The sequence below is a fragment of the Triticum dicoccoides genome, chromosome 1A (genome assembly GCF_002162155.2).
Source record: "Triticum dicoccoides isolate Atlit2015 ecotype Zavitan chromosome 1A, WEW_v2.0, whole genome shotgun sequence".
NCBI lineage: Eukaryota > Viridiplantae > Streptophyta > Magnoliopsida > Poales > Poaceae > Triticum > Triticum dicoccoides.
Genome location: NC_041380.1, coordinates 266,341,226 through 266,349,219, shown reverse-complemented (window position 1 = coordinate 266,349,219; position 7,994 = coordinate 266,341,226). Strand labels below are relative to the sequence as shown.

The window sequence follows — 7,994 nt, the reverse complement described above, 5'->3', positions numbered from 1 at the left end:
TGCTAAGCTAATGGAATGGGTCATGTCAATCAGATCATTCAACTAATGATATGATCCGTTAATCAAATAACAACTCATTGTTCATGGTTAGGAAACATAACCATCTTTGATTAACGAGCTAGTCAAGTAGAGGCATACTAGTGACACTTTGTTTGTCTATGTATTCACACATGTATTATGTTTCCGGTTAATACAATTCTAACATGAATAATAAACATTTATCATGAAATAAGGAAATAAATAATAACTTTATTATTGCCTCTAGGGCATATTTCCTTCATCATTATTTTTCGCGTAATAAGGAGGCACTTACTTGCTGCGGCCGTGGACCCAGCTGAGACTCTCCACGTATAGTATACTTTCGATGGAAGTCGTTCCTTGACCACATTGACCTCGCCGTGTTCCGTTGCATGCATGCGTCCATGGGCGTGGTGCGTCCCCACTGTCAGCCTCTCACGTACAGTCATCTTCCAATGACTCTCGGTTGTTGACCACGTTGACCACACCGTGCCAAGCGCACCCAGGCTGGAACGACCCGGAGATGGGGAAGACGGGGCAGTGGACTCGCAGATGGAGAGGAGTGGGAAACTTCACTGGTTCGGGTGCACGACATCACAGCCGCGGGCCGCCCACGGGAGACAGGAGCAAGAACAGAGGTTGAAGAAGGAGCACGGCTGTTGGATTAACATCCAATGGTCCAGCTGCTAGAATCATTTGTTGATTAAGTTGACAAAGTCGTGCGTACACGTCCGCTTAGTAGGCCCACAAGTCAGTCACCAAATCTGACGGGTCCCAGCTGTCAACGGGATGAATAATTTTTTTCGCAAAACAAGGAGGCACTTCCTTTCATGCGAAGATACAGCCGGTGGGTCCCAGCTGTTAGGTGGAGGAAACATTTTTTAGCTTAATAAGGAGGAACTTTCCTTGCATGCGACCATGGACCTCGTGGGTCCCAGCCGTCAGGCTCTCCATGTACAGTCCTCTTCCGATGACTCTCGTTTTTTACCACACCGCACCGAACACAGCGAGGCGATGGACGGCGGCGAGGCCCCAGACAGGAATGACTCGGAGATGGGGAAATGCGGCAGTGGAGTCGCAGATTGAGATGAGGAGAAGGGTTATAACTGGTCCTATTGTGGCGTGGGGCTGTAGTCTGTGGAGAATAACAAGAGGTGTCGAGGGGTGGAGGATAGCCTGGTCGGCGGTGGGGTAGCGCTTCGCAGCGATGCGTGCTAAGCAGAGCCGCTAGCCGCCGGAGGCCAGACCAGGCGGTCCCGGCGATGCTGGAGGAAGAAGACGAGAGATTGAAGGTGCATGCCGGCCGTTGGATATAAATCCAATGGCTGTGGATGACACAATCATTTGTTGACCAAGTTGACAACGCCCTGCGTAGGCTTTGACCTATTGGCCCACATGTCAGCGTGCAAAAATGTGGCATATATTTAACCCATGTTTTCTAGAATGTACAGTCCATTTGTTGGGCTGGGTGAACAAATAATTCCGCGTCAATCAGGCCCATTTATATTTTCTAAGAAATCCCAGCCCATTTGAACTTCCTTGAAATACACACATTAGGTGGGCTCGTTATATATATAATGTTATGTTAGAAGGAGCAATTAATATCAAAGAATAAACTGAAGAGGCACATTTATATATATATATAATTAAGAAATTAGCGAGTTATTGCTCAAAATAAAAATGAGCGCGCTATTATAAAATTGGTCCTTAAAATCTTCGCAAGCTTTTGTACGCAATCATCAGGATTTTCCTTGCCTGTGAGTCAAAAACAACCAGGATTTTCTTTGCCAACTTCCGTTAAACATTTACTTTTATAAGTTAATAACACATGGGATGTTTTTATAATGTATATATAAGTCTCTATAAAATATACGATAATAGTAATAATATAAATCTTTCCCTATCTCTTCCTAATAATAAAGCACAGATTGAGTCTCCGGATTCACCGTCGAGGCGTTTTTGCAAAAACGTTCTTGAAGTTTTCTAAAATTAACCCGCAGTCCAATTGATAAGTCAAGCCGAATCGGTCTGTACGAGAGAAAATAAAAAAACACCGAGATGACCCACGACCCTTCCGTCTTCACCTCCAACGCCAGCGCGCCGCCACCCCTGCCACGGCGCCGCGCGGCGCCGACGCCCCGAGCGCCGCCGACCCCGACGAGCCCTCTGTCTCCTGCACGATAAGTCGACACGCCCTGGCTCTAGGGTTCTCTCCGCCGCCACGCCCCCATCCCTCCCTCTCCGCGGTGCACGGGGCAGGGGGAACCGGGCAACGGCGACGGCGGCGGCGTGATCTCCGGCAAGCGGTTGGGGCGAGCTGTGGGGACGGGATATAGTGGCTATGGTAAGCTCCTGTAGATCAGCGGCAAGGAGAAAGAGGGATTGAGTGAAAGGAAGATGCAGGGGAGAGAGGGGAAGGAAGGAGAAGAAGAGGAGCTGGGGAAGTGGGGCGTAGGAGAGAGAGAGAGAGAGGCCGGAAGGAATGAGGAGAAGGAGAGATGGCAGGGAGCAGCCTGTGTGGTTGCTCCGGTGATGGCATCCGGCGGGGTCAGGGGGGTTAACGCCCTTGCCATGGTCGAGGAAGCTGGTTCATGGAGTTCCCGGAGGCCGGCCTTAAGATATGTGCAGCAGCGAGCGAGTGGAAAGATAGCTTGTGCGGTCGGGAGACAATTGATGGTATGTAGCCACGACCGCATGCTCCTTATTCATACTCTTTTCATTCTTCTCTGATCAATTCAGTCCATGTACTGCTTCACGTTACCAATCTTATAAAGATACATTCTACAATCTCCTATGTACACAGCTAAGAAAAACAATGTAAGTTAATTAGGTGAGGAGATGAAGAAGAACGAGGAGTTTTGGGGGACAGAGATCAAGTGGCGGCCCTTGAGGAGCGGGGACGGATGCCGCGTCCGTACGCCGACAGGGAGAGCGTACCCAGGATAATCAGAGATAAGGCAGAGGGTGAGGACGGAAGCCTTGCAGGGAAGAGAAGCAAGCTCGAGCTGTAGGTTACAATTTGGTCCTGGGAAGAGCTGATTTTGGTGAAGCTAGGGTTCTACGTCCATGGCGAATTCTGCAAACACCACAGGTTCGTCCAACCAAGGGGAAAGGAGGCCTGTGTCAATCGTTTCCCTCAATGCCATCCAAGTATGTATTCATTTTCCTGTAATCTCTGTGCTGATCACCAACCTATGTAGATGATCTTGATTGCTCTCTGAACACACTTTGAATATTCTAGATCTGTGTGCCTACTCTGTGCTGCCCACCGACATATGTATGTGATCTTGATTTCTCTCTGATCTCACTTCAAATATTCTGGATCTGTGTGGCATAGCCAACCATCATGCCTTTTAGAATCACAGAACTTATGCGGATTTGATTCAGAAGTTATTTTGTCCGGAACAAAAGGCACTCAAACGATGCTACTCCCTTTTGATATGAGAAAAGACACATACACAATCTGTTTGCAGTCATAACTATAGAGCAGTGGCAAAATCTGCTTTTATTCTGTACTCGCCCTTGTGATCTCCAGTGTATTAACACCTACCCCCTGCCAGGTGACAACGATGTGCTTTGCAGTTTACTCCTAGGCATGGCCACACGATCTGCAACGGTGCAGTCACCGCATGGTCCCTCAGTAAGAAGTACCCACTCCTCTCTCATTTCGTCAAGGGACTGCCTACTCTTGCTATTCTCACCTGCAGCCTGCCCCACTTAGGCACTTAGTCCAATGATAAGTCGATGCAGGTCCTTCGATCCACAATAATAAACCAGCGAGTAATGCATGCTACTATTTCTTATTATCTTCTATAAACTCTAAATTTAATGCTCCTCGCAAAAAAACTCTAATTTAATGCGCACTATATTGATGCAAAAATATGCAACCTCGATTCAGTTTTGTTTCATCAAGATCCTCTATTCTTTCCCCTACTTTTCGTGATCTGCACATAAAAGAATGGTTGGTATGATCCTTTCTATTCACGTGTTGTATCTTTATATGCTTAACTTGATCAATTGTTCTTCGCACTTTTGCAGTTTACTAATGGCTGAGTCTATAGGATGATTCTGTTGTATTGCCAGAACTTATTTTCCAACATTATGCTCTATCTGAATTATTGTTATTGGAGTGTCCTAACTTCATCATTTGTTTAGTCAAGCGGCATCATTGTGCACATATGTGGAATGAGTCTATAGGATGATTCCGTTGTATTGCCAGAACTTATTTTCCAACATTATGCTCTATCTGAATTATTGTTATTGGAGTGTCCTAACTTCATCATTTGTTTAGTCAAGCGGCATCATTGTGCACATATGTGGAATTGGGCTTAATGTTTCCCATTAAGTTATAAATTGTTACAAGAATCTTTTTTGATCAAAGTAGACAGTATTAGAACCAAACGTTCCTACATTGGCCATATAGTTTACCAACGTCCTTGATTTCAGTTATCAACAAAAGGCATGCATACATTTAGCTACATTATAGCCATCTATATATATCCATTAGACTGTATACTTGCAAATATTTGAGGTGTTTGTAGGAGCGGCTAATCCAGAGATGAGTTGGTGACAATACATAATTGAGAGAATTGCATGAGTGCCTCACCATTTTGACAGCCTTCCATGGTCTACGTTTTATGAGCAGAACTTCTTTGGTTAATCTCTGACCCTTTCTAGATGTAAGGAAAAATAGTCAAACAATGGCCATTAGATATTTAGGAAAGGCCACTAAAGATTATTGCACCATTTGAAAATGAAAATTTTGAATCTTTCATGCAGTTTGCGCATTTATATGACCCAAGTACTGATGATGTCGGTCAGTGCATTTGTTGAGTTTTTCTACTTTTCTTAATTGAATATATCAGTTTTGTCTCATAAGGGACATACCCAGATTGCAATCTCATTGCTAAAGAAATGCATTGCTCCAACTCCAGTTAGCCATCGCACAGCGGAGCTAATTAAGTGTCTTTCCAGGTTTAGCATATTCTAAAAGAATTGTACTTGCACATCTATGTGTTCTGACAGTATGTGAAGCTCAAGTAGAACTGTATAACCAGTCTAAAGATAATATATTTCTGAACACTGCAAGTCACTCCAAATTGTCTCTTTCTTTGAATGCTTGACCTAGCCAAGTTTTGTTTTATTTTCAGGTCTCATTCCCTTTTGTTTGGCCTACATGAGCGCATCTATGTGGTGAGGTTCAATTAAGAAAAAATAGTGATCCAGTTTCTTTGATGATGTTGTGTATAATTGATTATCATGCATGTTTCCATCACCACCAATTATAATGGTACCTTTGGTTATTCCCCAAGCCTGAAAGAGGAAGACTTAAAAAGTAATTTTCTTTAGATGAAGAATGTCACAAACATTTAATTTTCATTGCAAAATTGATAACATTTACTAACCATTTTTTCCATTCTAGCACCGAGTAAGTGTTTGGGAGTTGGAATATATTCTCACGTAGGATCTCGGCTGCAAATGATTACATAGAAGCTCCTTTAGTATTTGGTTGTTTAGAGGATTTAGCTTTTATTATTAGGGTAATACTACGATAAGTTAGCGGCGGTGTTTTTCAGAAGTAACATTATACCTCATGCTAATATATAACGCTACTGGTGAAAGGTGCTAATGTAGAGAACTCTACAAATTAGTTAATGCCTAGATTTTTTGACCTATTTTTGTTACTCAAGGAGGGAGAGATAGAGAGTAATAAGAAAAAGAAGAGGTCATTGCTCGCCCGGTTTCTTCCAATATTAGAAGATTCGTCAAGGATCAAATCAAAGTAGAGTGAGCAATTCATCTACAATTCGGAGTAGAAGAAAGGGGATCCATCAATAGAAAAGTTCAGGCTCGCTATGATGTAAACGCGCAGCCAACTTTCAGGTGATGAAATTCAGTTCTAATTTTGTTCTCTTTTGACTGTGTAGTTTTTGTAACTGAACTGCGTCTTCTTGCATGTAATTAAGGCTCACACACCAATGTCCTAGGATGTACTAGAAAATCCTATAGGAGTAAATATTTAACTTTCTGATGTAATAAGAATGTCAAAGTTGTTTTGTTATCGCGGTGCTCCGTTTGTTGGTTACATGTATATTAGTCCAATATTCCTACCATAAAAAGCTACTACAGGAAGATGCCACAATCTCCGCAGGCAAGTGGTGGCGGTGAGTCTGTCATGGAGGGCAGATTCGACGATGGAGTGGCTATCACTGCAGAAGGCATGCCGCTAGCCACACAGACGACCATCTGCGCCGCCCTCGGCAATAATTATGTAACCAGCAAGGACTTGCGATGGTGAGTAGAACACTTCCTGCAAATCACATACAACTGTCATTATAAGATGTTATGAAATTTATTGCCTCACTAGCTTATCTGTGTTTCCTTGTACATATCTCTCAGAAATTTTCAGGTTGTTGATTCATATCATAGAGGCTTGCGTCGTGCAAAGGCACTGGTGGCGGCCTAGATCCATGTGTAATACATATGGTATGTAAATTTATGCCACACAACAATGGAAATGTCAATTTCAAATTCGCAATATACATGTTTGGATGATAATTGTTTAAAGAGCTTGCAAGGGATGCAGGTATGTGGTGGTGTTGATGGTGGGCAGGGATTGTTTGGATGCAGCTTGCAGTTGTGCCGCGAGGTGGGTGGTGGAAGGGCATGTGATTTTTTCCCGTTGCAACGCACGGGCATTTTTGCTAGTAATAATAAAGCACGGATTGACTCTTTGGGTTCACCGTCACAATACACTTCTTTTCATGAATTTACGCTTTCAGTTTTTTTCCATTAATTTTGATCGACAGTCCGTCCAATTGCTGCGAGGTGGTACTAAAAACTTTTTCCATCCAATTGGTCCACGTCCACATTCTCTTATTGGGCCTGCATGCACGCTTCTGTATTTGTACCTTACCTGATTTTCACGCATGTACTCGGAGTAATCCCACCTCGATTGCTTACATGAAAGTCTACCAGTTTATATACCTAGGAAAATTGCATATCAACAACGAGCCTCTTGAATCAACAAACACAGAATGAGAACAAAGGGAAATTGTACAACAAAACGGCAGTCCGGCGCGAAGCTGTTCGGTCTGGCGCTTGCCGGGGTGAGGAAGCGGAGGCACAACGCGCAGACGCCTGCGACGCAGCCTGTTCCACACGCTGGCCACCTCTACACCATGCATGACATGGACACGAGCGCAGCGGCAGGGTGGCTTGAGGCTCGTGGTGGACCGGATCCAGCGAGGGGAAGGTCGGATCCGTCGGCTTGGAGAGGGGGGTGTGGAGGAGCACGCGGGTGTCACAGCCCTAGAATATTGTTTGTAGATAGTTGCATCTTCATCCAGGCATCATATTTAAATTCCTGAAACATGAATTGAGGATTGTTGAAACCTCAAAACTTTAATTAAAACCAGGGCAAAAGAACCCTGGAAAATGCATTCAATGATTCCAAAATGGCCTTAACTAATGTTGGTTATATTTTGGCCAGGGTTTTACACCAAACCAAAAATAATGAACATTTTTGAGGAATATTTTGAGCATTGAATTTAAATCATATTCTATTTGAATTTGGAATTATATTCATAATATATAATGAATATATTTTCAAATGACCTGAGATATTTTTTTGTATTTGTGAAAAAGTCCATTAAGTGACTTAAAATATCCACGGAGTTTTGGCACTGTTTTCAAATTTGTTTGAATTTGAATTCAGTGGCAATTAAATAAAAAAAGCAAAACAGAACAGAAATAAAAAAAAAAGAACAGAAACTTACCTGGCCCAGCTCCTCCAGCGGCCCAGCCCAGCCCATCTACATCGCCGCTCGTCGTCTTCCTCTGCCAGTAGGCAGAGGCGAGGCGTGGCGCGCGCCCGAGAGCTCCAGCCACCTCCTGCTTACCTGCTCGCCGCTGGAGGCACCCGAGGGAGCCACGCACTCCCCCTCGCCCCTGCACCTCTCCTCTCTCCCCCCTGG

At 43.9% G+C, this 7,994-nt stretch overlaps 1 long non-coding RNA gene across 7 annotated transcripts; it reads left to right on the top strand.

The window, feature by feature from the left end:
• The first annotated feature begins 2,087 nt into the window (after nt 1-2,087).
• LOC119268234 lies at nt 2,088-6,926 on the top strand. 7 transcript variants are annotated; one of them, XR_005133032.1, is made up of 6 exons: nt 2,088-2,694; nt 2,822-3,168; nt 3,579-5,901; nt 6,170-6,312; nt 6,418-6,504; nt 6,605-6,926. It is a non-coding gene; the product is annotated as an uncharacterized LOC119268234 (long non-coding RNA). The 7 variants fall into 7 exon arrangements; XR_005133034.1 differs by having other exon boundaries at nt 3,579-5,211; nt 5,709-6,312; nt 6,605-6,925; XR_005133040.1 differs by having other exon boundaries at nt 2,849-3,168; nt 3,579-6,312.
• Nucleotides 6,927-7,994: the final 1,068 nt, after the last annotated feature.